Source organism: Lontra canadensis, unplaced genomic scaffold (genome assembly GCF_010015895.1).
Source record: "Lontra canadensis isolate GAN:19392208 unplaced genomic scaffold, GSC_riverotter_1.0 scaffold31, whole genome shotgun sequence".
NCBI lineage: Eukaryota > Metazoa > Chordata > Mammalia > Carnivora > Mustelidae > Lontra > Lontra canadensis.
Window position 1 is genome coordinate 5,379,053 of NW_022631025.1, and position 15,270 is coordinate 5,394,322.

At 40.9% G+C, this 15,270-nt stretch overlaps 1 long non-coding RNA gene across 3 annotated transcripts in view; it reads left to right on the top strand.

Moving 5' to 3' along the window:
• LOC116872972 overlaps positions 1 to 15,270 on the top strand; it is a 40,123-nt gene that overhangs the window by 23,657 nt on the left and 1,196 nt on the right. The window lies entirely within an intron of this gene.

Sequence of the window (15,270 nt, forward strand, 5' to 3'; positions counted from 1 at the left end):
GTTGCTGATCCATTCTTCTGCCTCCTCTAGTCTACTATTTATTTTCTCTAGTGTATTTTTAATTTCAGTTATTGATTTCTTCATCTCTGGTTCCGTTTTATGTTATCTATCTCTTTGTTGAGGGTCTCACTGAGGTCCTCCACTCTTTTCTCGAGTTCAGTGAGTGTCTTTAAGACTAGTTCTTTAAATTCTCTCTCAGACATAATACTTATCTCTGTTTTGTTTAGGTCTCATGCTGTGATTTGTCCTGCTCTTTCTTTTGTGATGTAGTCCTCTGTCTCCTCATTTTTTATAACTCTCTGTGTCTATTTCTATGTGTTAGGAAAGTTAGCTCTATCTTCTGCTGTTGGAAGTTGTGCTCACTGGGGAGTGTGGTGGAAAGAAATTTTTTTTTTAATTTAAAAAAAAGAAAAGAAAGTTGTGTCCTTAGGAAGAAGTGGTCCTGAAGTGCCCTGCAGAATAGTGTCTCCTGCTCACCAGAACCTGGCCCTTCAGAAATATTGTGTATGTGTGTTGTGTGTGCCGTACTGTTGTGACTGAGCTGCTTTTGCCTTCAATCAAGTCATCTGCAGTGGCTCTCTTGGTCTGTTGGGGGCAGGGTTTGGTCCCTGTGTTGTTAGTGATCAAGAGGTAGAACTTGAGTCAGATCAGGTGTTTGCTAGAGCTGTGTAGCACCAAGCTTCAGGGTGCTCTCCTCATTTGGTCCCCTAAGAAGCTTTCTTTAGTGGGTGGGGCCTGCTGTCAGACCAGATATATGACCCCAGCTTGCTGCTGGAGACACAGTCAAAGTAGTATATGTGGTTATCTTCCCCTCTCCCTAGGGATGGAACCACTTTGGCAGGAATCACTGTTGGGGCTGGTTGCACACTGCAAGGCTCATGACACCACTTTGGATGGCCTCTGGCCAAGGGCTGGTTGGAGGGTTGGGGTCCACAGGAGGACACGGGGTAGGGCACATAGTGCCTACAAGGTCTGCATAGTCAGTTGCAGGAGGGGACCTACAGCTCCAAGGAAAACTCCTGTCGAGATTGGATGGATTGGAGGGGACCTACTTGTGTGAGTTTCTTACATGTTTTGGATGTTAACATCTTATCACATACATGATTTATAAGTATTATTTTCTCCCATTCTGTAGGTTGCTTTTTCATTTTGTTGGTTGTTTCTTTTGGTTTCTTGTGGTCCCAATTGCTTATTTTATTTTATTTTTAAAAGATTTTATTTATTGTTTGACAAAGAGAGACACAGCGAGAGAGGGAACACAAGCAGGGGGAGTGGGAGAGGGAGAAGCAGGCTTCCTGTGGAGCAGAGAGCCTGATGCGGGGCTCGAGCCCAGAACCCTGGGATCACGACCTGAGCTGAAGGCAGATGCTTAACGACTGAGCTACCCAGGCGCCCCCCACTTGTTTAGTTTTGCTTTTGTAGTTGTGCATGTCACATCCATAGAATCATTGCCAAGACCAATGTCGGAGTTTTCCCCTATGTTTAAACATCTTGTAGGAGTTCTGCAGTTTCAGGTCTTACATTTAAGTCTTCAGTATATTTCAAGTTAATTTCTGTGAGTGGCATAATATAGGGCTCCACTTCCACTTTTTTGCATGTAAATATCCAGTCTTCTCAACACCATTTATTGAAGAAACTATCTTTTCTCCATTCAGTATTCTTGGCTATTTTGTCAAATATTGGATAGTTATATATATGTGGGTTTATTTTTGAGTTCTCAATTCTGTTTCACTGATCTCTGTGTGTTTTCTGCCAATGCCATATAGTTTTTATTACTATGGTTTTATAATATAGTTTGATATCAGGAAGGGTGATACCTCCAGCCTGTTCTTCTCAAGATCATTTTCACTATTCAGAGTCTTGTGGTTTCACATCAATTTTAGGATTTTGGGGTTTTTTTTGTTTTTTGTTTTTTTTTTTTTTAGTTCTGTAAAAAATTTGCCACTGGAATCTGGTAGGCATTGCACTGAATCTATAGGTGGCTTTGGGTAGAACAGACATTTTAACAATACTAATTCTTCATTCTCCTCTGTCTTAAAGGTTATGTGAGATTAGTTCTTTAACTGTTACAAGTGGAAAATGCATCCCATATGTAAGAATTATAGATGTTTTATATTAAAAAGAGAAACATCCAGGGAATTTATTAATCTCTCTGGAGTATATATGGATGACATATATGTAAGCATGATTATAAAGTAAACACAAAAGAAGATGAAATGCAGCAGGAAACTCACTCAACTAATTTCTGAGGTTTCAGAACTTCACTGTCTTTTATCTTGATTTTTGTGGTTCATTTCAGAAGATGTGGATATCACAGAAAAAGAGTCACATATTCATGTACTGAGCCTTGTGAGAAAATTTCTGATTTGATAAAATAAGTTAGGACATCTACAATTCCCAGAGAAGAAGTCTGACAGGTCTTAGCACTTCTTAAAAATTCTTCGTTCTCTGAGGCTAGGAAAAACAGTCCTCAACTCTTTCTTTGAATAGGTTTCATTTCATATCAAAGAATTAACAAGACTCCTTAAGCCCCTAACATACAGCCATGGAGTAATTAGGCTCATTTGGGGTTAAGGCCTCTTCAAGATCTCTTATTTTTAAAACACTTCAGATTTGAAATGTCTTGTCAGAACTAGAAGAAAGAACAAGGATGAATCCCTGCTGTCCGCAGATAAGGAGAGAGAGGGAGGGAGGGCGAGAAAAGAAAATTTATTTGCCTCTTTCCTTCTTGCTCATTATTTCTTATTTTTAAAAGAAGATTTTATTTTATTTTATTTTATTTATTTAAGAGAAAGAAGGAGATTGAGAGGATGAGTGGGAGGAGGGGCAGGAGAAGCAGACTCCCTGCCAAGCAGGGAGTCAGACATGGGACCTGACCCCAGGACCCTGGGAACATGACCTGAGCCAAACGCAGATGCCCAACAACTGAGCCACCCAGGTGCCCAATTTCTTACTTTTATTATGATCCTCCTTTAAACTCCTCTTGGGATGTTTTTTTTTTTTCTTTCTGTTTTGTGAGATACTAAGAGTACATTTTCCTAAGAGCTCTCAATGTTTAAACTTGGGGAAAAGAACTGTGTTTTTGTAGCCAGCAAATCCTCTTGTTTTAAATATACATATGCTTGCAGCTTCTTCATGGGGCTGATGTGGCGAAGGAGTGTGGCCTGGAGAAATGCCATATAGGTGTGTCCTTCCACTTTGGCAAAATAACGGTCGCCCATCAAGTTTACAGTACATGCAGAGTTCTCGGATTTGATTTTAACACCAGTTCTGTGAAACTGGGACTTCCACTGCCACTTTATAACTGGATTAAATAGCAGAGGATTCAATGGCAGACAGACCCTGTGTTTGGGAGATCCTTGGTGATATCCGTGGTGATCTTGTCTCCTCCTCCTCCTTCCTGCCCCCTTTCTCCGTGCACTCACACATCTCAGAGCGCCCATGTTCTTACATAACAGCCTGAGATCCGCCCCTGTTGACTGACCCTCCACTGATCCGTGAAATTCCCTTTCCCCATGGTTGGACTGTATTTGTCTAAAAACGTGTACTTTACCTGAACCCGTTAATCATGGAGTATCTCTAGGACTTCACACACTGGAACTGAGGCTTCAGCACCTTTTCAAGGACACAAGGTTTAGAACATGTCTCTCTACCATTCCACTAAAAATAGGCCTTGTCAAGGTCACCTGTGGACTTTCTAAGGTCATAACCTTTGGCCGGTTCTCAGGCCTCGTTTTTCTCCATCATTCACAACATGTGAGTGTCCCCATCCCTTTTCTGTCCTGTAGTTCCTACAGGTGGCTTCTGGACACCACTCTTGCTTCTCCCCCTACTTTGCTGGCTATTCCTTCTCAGTCTTCTTTGCAGGTTTGTTCCAAGCTCCCAATCTTTAAAGGTTGGAGAGCTCGGGCTCAGTCTTCAGATGTCTTTTATTCTCCACTTTGAGCTATCTTGGTTTCTCTCCTTTTTTTTTTTTTTAAACCTCCAAATCCAATATCTCAGCATATCATGCTGACTGCCTTCAAAATATATTCAGTATATGACTACTTCTCAACAACTCTACCATATAACTTTTTACCCAACCACTTATTCTCTGACCTAGCTTATTGAAATAGTCTCCCCTCCTCTACTTTGCCGTCCTACCCTTTAATCTGCACACAGTAGCCAGAGTGCTTCTACTAAAACATGAATCAAATCCTGTCACTTCTCAGCTCGGTATTTTCCAGTGACTTTCCTTCCCAGAGTAAAAGCCCAAATCCTTACAGTAATCTTGGATCCATGTAGTTTGGCCATTGCTACCTTCCTGATCTTTTATTTCAGCATTGTTCCTTTCCCCTGCATCTGCTCTAGCACACTGGCCCCGTTGTTTATCTTTGAACATGTCAAGAGCACGTTCTCAGTTCTGAGTCTTTGTGTTTTCTGTTCCACTGAATAGTCTTATTACTTTCTCCCTAACTCCTTTGTTTGTTCAAATAATACCAAACATTAGGAGACTTTCCCTGGCCACGTTTACAATATAACAGAGCTGCACCACCGTCACCACCACTTGACACTCTCTAAGCCATTATGCTGGTTATTTTTCTCCACAGCAGTTATGACTACTGGTATATCATTTGTATATTTGTTTATTGGGCAACTTTTTCCATTCTACTAGAATATAAGATTCCTGAGGGCAGATACTTTCCTTGTTATTACCCTGCCCCTAGTGCCAAAATAGGGCCTGTCATGCGGTCAGACTCTAAAGCAATCGCTGATTGAGTGAATAAATAAGCAAACGTCTAGAGCTGTGGGCGACTGTGCTTCCCAGCAAGGAGAGAAAGACAGCATAAAATAGAGGAGAACAAAGCCAGCATGCTGCGGGGGAGCAGAGACCAGGTGAAGGGTGAGTCCTGGTTGAGCTCGATTTCCTGATTGGTCCAGATGCTGAAGTGCATTTCTGATTCCCTGCCACTTGGTGGTTCAATCTTTCCATGGAGTCCATGGACCTTTGCGTGTAAGTGGCCTTGAGTTGGGTTTCTGCATCTACCATGGTCCTAATGAATGTACTGAAGTCATATATACAGAAGGAGTGATAAGCAGGGCCAGAAATCAGGTCTTGGATTTTCAGTCTAGCATCATACCAGGTGTTTCTGCAATTCAAAGCCCTTATGTAATTACAGGACCCAAAGATATTTATGCCCAAATCCGCTTGAAACAAGGCCCCAGAAGGTGTCGGAGATGATGCGATCCTGCTAAACTTGCTGCATACCCGTTTTCCTCCTTCCGGAGGGTGCCATCAATTTATTATATGAACATTTATTTTCAGGATCTGGAAAGAAACAACACATCATCATGGAATGTCCCATAATTGATCAATTCATGGTGAAATTAACAGAATTATGAATTGCATAAATGACTGGAGAAGTCCTGTGTTGTTACATTGGAGGAATTTTAGAGGTGATTTCTTCCATCTAGAGAAATGATATAATTGACTCAAGATAACTTGGTTAGTGACAAAGCTAGATCTACAACCCCAAAATTACAAAGCTGTTTCACTTTCAACTCAGGCTCTCTTTACTACACAAGATGCATAACTTTTCCTTTTTCCCTTGTCCTTTCACTCCCACCCTGTTCTCTGAGGTTATATATAGCTGTGTAAACTCTATTAACAATCTTTCCATCAATAAATTGTGGACCTTGCTATCTAGGTGTCTCCAGAGAGTGTGGTGACACATCTTAAATGAACTCAGGGTAACCCAGGACTATAAGATGGAAGGCAATCTCACGCGAGCTATGAATGAAATATGAATCAATCCAAACCCAGCAATTTATAGACTCATCCATGTGAAAGAATAATAACTTTAGAATATGTCCCAAAAGCAGGTTTAAAGGTCATCATGCGTAGACTTTTTTATATTTCTATTTTAGAATGAGAAATTGACTATTATCTCAGAGCTAAATTCCACTGTCTGTCCAGCAGGCTGGAAAAGGTATGAATCACCTGATAAAATGGAAAAATACTAAATGCTCCTTAATACCTGATAGTTTTAGAGAGGTGAGTGCTATAAGAATAAAGAAGACATAGAACAAATATTTGGGAGAATTAAAAAAATATATATGTATATATATTTATACATTCATGGTTCTAGGTTATATGAAATCAAGTTTCTTCAAATTTGAAAGATTCATGTCAGGATGCCATCAAGGGAGTACATCACCGACTATATGTCCTTTTTGAAAATAACCCTTCTCATATTGAAATCGTGGGAAAGAGAACCTAGATTGACCCAGTCTGGATCACATCACCCCCACTGGCCAGAGGAGAGCAGGATATATTCCCTACAATAGCAGAGCTGTAGTTCCCCAAAACAGAAGCAAGAAGAGATTTATACAGAAAAATGAGAAATAAGAGGTATCCTCCCATAGTTCCCTGGATCTGTCCCTTTGTCATTTCCCACATATTGTCCTAATGTTTTGGGAAACAACAGGGTGTAAGGCAAAGGGACCTGAACTCGGATTCTAAATCTTGAATTTGACCTTCATCTCTGTATAATGTTAGACAAGTCATTATATAACCTTTCAGGGCCTTGGTTGTCTCATCGTAGAATTAAAGAACTTTAATGTGTTGTTGCAAAGATTTCTTCCTGCTTTCTAGGGTAAGAATTTATGGCCCAAACTTGGGCACTGTCCACGGTTCTGCCAAGTTAAAGTGAAATCTTTATAACTGTATTTCAAGGTTTTATTATGATAAATAACCCCAGTTAGAGTTTATTCTGGTTAAACATCAAGATTCCAATGGCATGAACTCTAGTAGCCACCCAGATTGGAGTGGAAGGAAGCTGTGGAAGAAGTCTTGGACTGGCAATTAGAGACATAGTACAATGCTCATCTATGCTTTTGTCTCTCAGGCATTCATTTACTCTTCTTCAATTAACAGCACCATGATACTCCTTCAGTCAGTCAGTCTTCTGCCATCTGTACATACAGTTCAGGTAGAGCCAACTTCACCCTTCACGTCTCCCCTCCATTTAGCCCACAGTGCAGGATTGTTGTTCTGTACAAGATCCCAAGTGGGGCTGAATCGGGTGGGAGCTCTAAGGAGATTTAGTGGCTTATTGGCCAGTACCAGTCAGGGAAAGTTTAGCTCCTTTGGTGCACGAATAGGACAGAAACAAACAGTACAAAATAACACAAAAGAGAGACAAATAAAGAAGGACCTAGATGTAGGATAGTCTTGTCTCAGGTGCTGAACAGAGGGCTGTGTTCAGGAGGTTGACTGCTTCCCATAACCTCCCATCCAAGGGAGAGGTAGAGTCACTTCAGTTCCTGAGGAGAGTGTCCTCCACGAGGTCACCCATTGTTGAGAAGATTTCCGCATCTCTTCCAGTAGATCAATAGTACTTGGAGTCAAAGACCAGGATAGAAGCAGAGTAAGGTTCAGGAAGGCAGATGGATGGTCACGTTTGAGTAAGAATGAAGAGTCTAATTTCAGTTCAACATTTGTTGAGATTCTGGTTGGAACAACAGACATGAAACAAGTACTGACAGTACTCTGAGGTAAATGCAATCAGATGTGCAAGATACTGTGAGAGCATAATGGAGGAACATGGTGAGTGGTGGTGGCATTGGGAGGAGACTGCCCAGGGATAATTTGCTAGGGGAAATAAGAGCTGAGCCATCATAAAAGAAATATACGAGTTAGGGGACGGAGGTGCATTACAGGCATAAGGCACAAGGGGCAAGGGGCAGGGGAGGAAGAGTGACAATCATTGGGCACATTTGCAAGAGTCAGTAGGCGTGTTTGTTGCAGTAAATAAGCTGTTTACTGGAGGTGGAACCTAAGTGCAAGGCAAGGACAGGTAGGAGAGTGATCTGAAGAGGGAAGCAGGGGACAGATCATGCAGGGCCTTTGCTACCATGAGAAAGAACCTGGACATTCCCCTGTAGATCAAAGGTCACACACTGGTAAACCATAGGCTAATTTTTACCTTCAGGTGTGTTGTTTGTCCTATACAACATCATTTTTAAAATAGAAATAAAAATCTTAAAATTTTTAAGATTTTCACTTTGTTGATGGTTTCCTTTGCTGTGCAGAAGCATTTGAGTTTGATGTAGTCCCGCTTGTTTATTTTTGACTTAAAAATTGGGAGTCTTTACATATCAAAAATCTAGATTTCTGGTCTGTCTAGAAAAAAATGAGAAGATCTGGCAATCCCAGTCTATCCTCTGATATGGTGAAAATTGCCTGGAAATAAATAAGAGCTGTCCTTCTGGGATGGTCCTGTGCATTTCCTCAGTGCTTTCCACTGATTCCTCAGCTGGCACCTGGCTCCCCCCTCTCTTTTTTTTATCTGTGTGGCCCTTGTATTGAAGAGAATATCTGTAAAAGGATTCAGGTACCTGCATCCAGAGTTTAAGTTGCCCCTGGCACAATGTGCACCTATCAGTAGGTCATTTGGTCCTTTTGGTGCTCAGTTTCTTCATTTCTAAAGTCCAGACTAGTTAATTTGCAAGGTCCCTTCTTGATCCATTATGCTATGTTTCTTTTATCATTAAAATAGTGATAAAAATACTCTAGTACTGTACAGTTTTCAAAGATTGCATTTTTTAAATGATCCCTATGAGATAAGTACTGTGTTCTTAAAAAGATGAGTAAACTGAGGTCCAGAGAGGCCAAGAAACAAATCCTCTGCCCTTTCTCCCTTTGCTATACAGCAGTGCTATGCTTGGATTTCTCTTTTCTGATAGTCCCCAAAGTTGGTGCATCATGAATGGAATAATGAAATGTGACCAACTAGCATGTATGACATAAAATATATGAGGTGTAATTCCAAGGCAATGGGATGGTTTCCATATGATTAAAAAAAATCATAGCCTTACCTATTTTTTTTTAAAACTTCATGTTTCTTATAAGATGTTTTGGCATCCTAAGGAAGAAGGAGCTAAAACTGAGCTCGTGAGAAGATTTTTTTCACTCACTTCTCTTCAGACAATTTATTCAAGCATAAAATCTTTGAAGCAATTTTGTAATCAAGTCTAAAAACAGTTTACAATCTGCAGAGGCAGGGAAGCTGGGACTAGTTAGAGTGAAAGGGTATATCTGCAGGGAAAGCAGATGTCACTGGTTCCACATACACCAGGGGCTTTGGCTCTTCTAACGTGGTCCTCTGAAGGGAGAGGAAGCTGCTAGTGATGCAATGATTTGCTGTCTTCATGATAACCTGCAAGGTAATGGGATACCACACTGGCAGCAGCCAGATAGTTTGCTTCATAGAGCTGAATGTGAAGTTGCTGGAAATGAGATCACCAAACAATGGAATTACTGGGAATCCGGCTGAATGATTCGCATGTGACACACCAGAGCCCAGAGCTCATCATTCCTATGCATTCAAGAAAAGTATATGAACTAGAAGACAAGATTATGATTCTTTTTTTTTTTTTTAAAGATTTTACTTATTTATTAGACACACAGAGAGAGATCACAAGTAGGCAGAGAGGTAGGCAGTGGGGGGGGGGTGGTAGTGGAAAGCAGGCCCCCTGCTGAGCAGAGAGCCCAAGGTGGGGCTTGATCCCAGGACCCTGAGATCATGACCTGAGCCGAAGGCAGGGGCATAACCCACTGAGCCACCCAGGTACCCCAAGATCACGATTCTAGCCGAAATGGAAAGGCTAGGGGAAAACTTATCATGTGATTTCCTGTCGCTTCAGATGGAAGAACATTGCTTAGGTATCTTTATTATTGTGTATGTGAAACATAGTAATTTTAATGCTCTTGTGAATTAAACGGTGTATATTGTTTTGCAGAAAAGCCTTTGTAGGCTTGAGATGCTCACTGGGGAAACAGCAGCCTGAGCTGAATGAAAAAAAAAACAAAACCCAAGATTGCATCTCAAACAATCAGCTTCCATCACTTCTCGGGCTCATTGCTCCAGTGATCAACCATCAGATCAAAGATTTCTCTTCTTGGGGCGCCTGGGTGGCTCAGTGGGTTAAGCCGCTGCCTTCGGCTCAGGTCATGATCTCAGGGTCCTGGGATCGAGTCCTGCATTGGGCTCTCTGCTCCACAGGAAGCCTGCTTCCCTCTCTCTCTCTCTCTCTGCCTGCCTCTCCAACTACTTGTGATCTCTCTCTGTCAAATAAATAAATAAAAATCTTAAAAAAAAAAAAAAGATTTCTCTTCTTTTGGACATAGTCCTTTCCCTTAATCCTTCCCAGGGGTCCTCCTCTCTGGCAAATCACTAGTGCCTCACTTGTCTGTAGGGAGTCAAGTCTCCTTGATTGTATTGTGGGGAAGTTTTGTACAGAACCACTTTGCAGCCAGACACTAGACAGCGGCAAACACCGTGGAACTGTAACATCTATCTCAGATGGGAATAACATGATTTTGTCTTCTTTGAGTCTACCTCTTTTACCCCAGCCCCACTAAGCTAATTCTCTTTCCTTGAGAAAAACAATGACCTTTCTGATGGAGTTTGCAGGACAGCCCAGAGTTTAGGTCATATCTGCTCTATTTGCAATCATTTGACATATAAGCATACTACTGCTTTTCCTGGACCTCACATTCACTTCCTGAATGGGCCTCCAGACACATGTTTCACAAGTGTTTTCTCTAAGAGTGTTCTCTTGATTCTTCTAATCCCATTTTATCCCCCTTTTCAACCCCAGTTATTTTCTTCTCCATCATTGACTCCCCCAATTTCAGTGTACTTACTGGATGGCACTTTTTTTTTTTTTAACATATATATATATATATATATATATATATATATATATATATGTTATTTAACATATTTAACATATATTTAACATATATATATATATATATATAGTTTAAAGTAGGCTCCATGCCCAACTTGGGACTTGAACTCATGACCCTGAGATTAAAAGTCACATGCTTGGGGCACCAGAGTGGCTCAGTTGGTTAAGCGTCTGCCTTTAGCTCAGGTCATGATCCCAAGGTCCTTGGACTGAGCCCTGCTTTGGGCTCCCTGGTTAGTGGAAAGTCTGCTTCTCCCTCTCCCTCTGCTCTTCCCCCTGCATATGCTCTCTTTGTCTCTCAAATAAATAAATAAAATCTAAAAAAAAAAAAAAAAGTCACATGCTCTACTGACTGAGCCAGCCAGGTGCCCTGACATTTCCTTTTATTTTTTTAAATTCCTTGCTCTGACCTTAAGAGTCCTGCACCTCCATTGTTTCTTTTTCTGATAGTTGACTTCTAACTCATGAGTGGGAATTCTGTCTAATGGAGAGAAAAGACTTCTGGTCAAATTGGAAAAATAAATTCATATTTTGACATATCTTTTCTGCTCCAAAATGCTGACACAACAGATAAAACATAAAAAAAGAAGTAAAAATATTAAACCAGAACTTCTATGATTACAGTTCTTATAGAGTAAAATCATCAAATTTTAGAAATTTTATATGGTTCGTCCTAAAATATAAATGGGCTGAAAACACCAGAGAAAAATAGCCCTGTGTACCAGAAATGGACAAACAATGTAAGTGGTGAGTAGGACTGGAGTTATAGGTTTGCTGGATCTGGAAGCGGCAGTAGCTGTAGGAGCTTGGCTCTGTTGTGTAACAGGGACTTGAAAATATCTCATGAGAGTTGGAGGATTGGACACAGTCCCTGTAACTTGAAGCCAGGTCTTGGAATGGGGCTTGATATCTCATAAAAGAAGGGTGGGGGAAAAACTGCTACCAAGAAATGCTTGGATCCCATGCATCCTGGCACACGCATGATTTGGGAGGAAGAAGGACACGGGCTCCAAGGTTTGGCCAGCAACTAATCCAAACTTCCTGCTGACTCAACATCTTAATTGGCAACATCTCAGTTGTCATCCCCATTGCTTCTCTAACCTGTCCTTATGAGGCAGTACTCTGGATTCAGACACTGGGTGGAGGCAGTTTCGAAACTCCTGGAATGAGGGACAGACAGCAAAGAGGGACAAAAGGAAAATGAAAACACAATCATGGGGTGCCTGGGTGGCTCAGTAGGTTAAGCCTCTGCCTTCAGCTTAGGTCATGATCTCAGGGTCCTGGGATCAAGCCCTGCATTGGGCTCTCTGCTCAGCTGGGAGCCTACTTCCTCCTCCTCCTCCTCCTCTCTCTCTCTGTCTCTCTTTTCTGTTTAAAACAAACCTTCAGGGGCACCTGGCTGGTTCATTTGGTTGAGCATGTGACTCTAGATCTCAGAGTTGTGTTTGTGGTTTCAAGTGCCATATTGGGTGTAGAGATTACTTAAAAATAAGGTCTTAGAACAAACCTGGAAATTAATGACTACTACAAACATATGAAGGAATCTAATAGTAAGAAAGACTTGAATTCATTAGGGATAAAACTGATTTATGAATTTATTTAATGTATTAATTTGCCTGACAGAGACTATGAACTATGCATGTCTAAGGTATTTAAGGAGAAAAAGGAAGTAATAAAATTCACTAAAAAAATAAATTACAGAACAAAAGCAACAAAATCTGACATGAAAAAGGATGTGTTAGATAGAAATCCTGGAAAACAGAAACAATGAAAGTCCTTGCAATAGAACATTTCATAGTTGTAGAGAGAATTATGACTTGGAAGACAGTACTGAATAAGTTACTCGGAATGCAACACAGGGAGGTGAAAGGATGAAAAAATCAAAGTGTATGGAAGGGATGATAGACTGAACTTGAGAGGGACTGGCTTTGACCATTGTATACATTTTGATGATGCATATGACCCCATGTGTATAATTCTTAAAAGCAGGCCAGACAAGGCTACATATTTAATAAAAATCTATATATACAGTAAGATTACATAAAACTTGAAATGATAAACACTAAATTTCAGATAAGCTGTTGCTTCCAAAATAGGACCAGGGTCAGTGTGAAAAAGGCTTTACATGGTCACCATCTCACTGTCTCTTTGGCTCCTTCTCCCCCCACCCGCCACCTTCTTAGGAAAATGAGCATCTGTCTTCATATTTTCAGAGCTTTCTCTTATTGATTATGGGGAAGGGGACTCTGGGTCATGGACAAATACAGTCTGTTATCCAGCCTTTTGTTGCTTTTAGTAATACAATCTTCATTATTAAAGAATCATTCGGTGTGTCTGACTCTTGGTTTTGGCTCAGGTCATGATCTCAGGGTGAGATCCAGCCTGGAGTGGGCTCTGTGCTCAACAGGGAGTCTGCTTGAGATTCCTCCTCTTCCTCTGCCCCTCCCAGTCCCACCCCCATGCGTGTCCTCTCTCTCTCTCTCTCTCAAATAAAGAAATCCTTAAAATAAAAGAGACATACTTGTACCTATAATTCTTTTCTTTAAACATTATCTAAAGAAAAATATGGCAAAAAGTTAAGATTTATTAAGGTGGTGTGCTGGGTCCCTGAGCATCTGTTATTTTAGTTTCATTGTTACAGTGAATTACAGAATGAAAATATTTCATTTGAGGGGCACCTGGGTGGCTCAGTCACCCAGGGTCTTGGGATCGAGCCCCGCATCCGGCTCCCTGCTCGGCGGCGAGCCTCCTTCTCCCTCTCTCTGTGCCTGCCACTTTGCCTACTTGTACTCTCTATCTCTCTGTCAAATAAATGAAATCCTTAAAAAAAATATATTTCATTTGAAAATAAATGTATAAAATAAACAAAAATAAGAAGCCATGTAGTTAGTGTCAGTGTTTAGGGCACTGGTTCTGGGGTCAGATTCCTCTGGTCCCTTCCTCACGCCTCAGATACTAGCAGCATGACTGTTCCTCTTGCCATGCCCCAGCTTCCTCACCTGTAAACCAGGTGTCGTCAGGGAACTGCTTCATGGAAGTACTTGAGGATTAAATGAAAAAGATGGTACACCTACGCACAGAGCTAGAAGACTCGGGAAATACACATGTGTAGGAAGAATAAAACCACCTCATCCAAATCATAGTAATATCTTGGTGGGTATGCCTGCGGTCGTTTCCCCTGTGGATGTTCGTATAAATATAATCCTCATAAATTCAAGTCCCTCATGCAGTTTTGGGTCTCCGGCAAGCAAAATCCGTATTCGCAAAACTCAAATTCTTTATTGCTGCTCTGCAAAACCATGAAGGGCTTGAAATACACTTCTGTAATAAGTTTTCACAGCTCCGTGTCTTCTGTCCCGTTTCCTTAGACCCCACGCTGTCCCACACCCCCTAGAAAACCCTTCCTCTTCCCCAGGTCCAGGCACATTTTTCTGTTTATTGTGGTACATTATTATGTAGATTTGGTTGTCCTTTTAGATGGTCCTCCTTCTCCTTAGTTCATCTCTCTTCATTATTCTGATTATATATCACAAAACTCAAAGAATCTATCTGAGAAAAACAGAACTCTTTGCTTAGGGTAAGAGGTTGTTGATGCGGACCCTAAAGGTAGCTTGGGTATCGTGGCAGCAGCGGTGCTGGGAACCCAGGCAGCAAAGACTGAATTTGCCCTGGAAGTGTAGGGAGGAAGAATGTGGATATTATGCTGGTACAATTTTAATCATATTTCCTAATAACATTACATCATACTGTTTATATGAACTTGAAACCAACTTCTAAACTTAATATATTACAATTAACATTTTTCCATAACACCATTTTCCTTGTGTAGTTTCCCATATTATAGATTAAACATTTCTCCGTGATTATTTCCAAGCTTTTGTTACTGTAAACAAAACTTTATAGCTGTATGTATGTTTATACCTTAATTCCTAGAAGGACCGTTGTTGAGTTCAAAACAGGAGAGGGGCACCTGGGTGGCTCAGTTGTTAAGCATCTGCCTTCGGCTCAGGTCATGATCCCAGGGTCCTGGAATGAAGCCCCGAATCCAGCATGCCGCTCAGCAGGAAGCTGGCTTCTGCCTCTACCACTCCCCTTGCTTGTGTTCCCTCTCTTGCTGTCTTTCTCTGTTGGAAAAAAAAAAAAAAGAAAGAAAGAAAGAAAGAAAAGCAAAGAATATATCAGGATACCTAAGGCTTTTTCTGTAGTAAAAACAAAATGAAACAAAATCCAGCATGAGTGTATTGAGTCTCAAACGGGCTTTTTTTTTTTTTTTTCTGAAGTATTCACATTTGCACTGAATATCTTTAAGAGTGTTACAAACCACAGAAAATCTTGGGGGAGATTTTCGTTACAAACTGTTTGTGTCACCCTTCTTTGTTGAGATTTAAAAACAAAAGAACCTTTTCAGTAGCATAGCAAATCTGTCTTTAAATTCTAGGTAGATGCAGGATCCTATAAAACTAATATCAAAGAACTTTTTTAGGGGCGCCTGGGTGGCTCAGTCAGTTAAGCAAGTTGTCTGCTTTTGGCTCA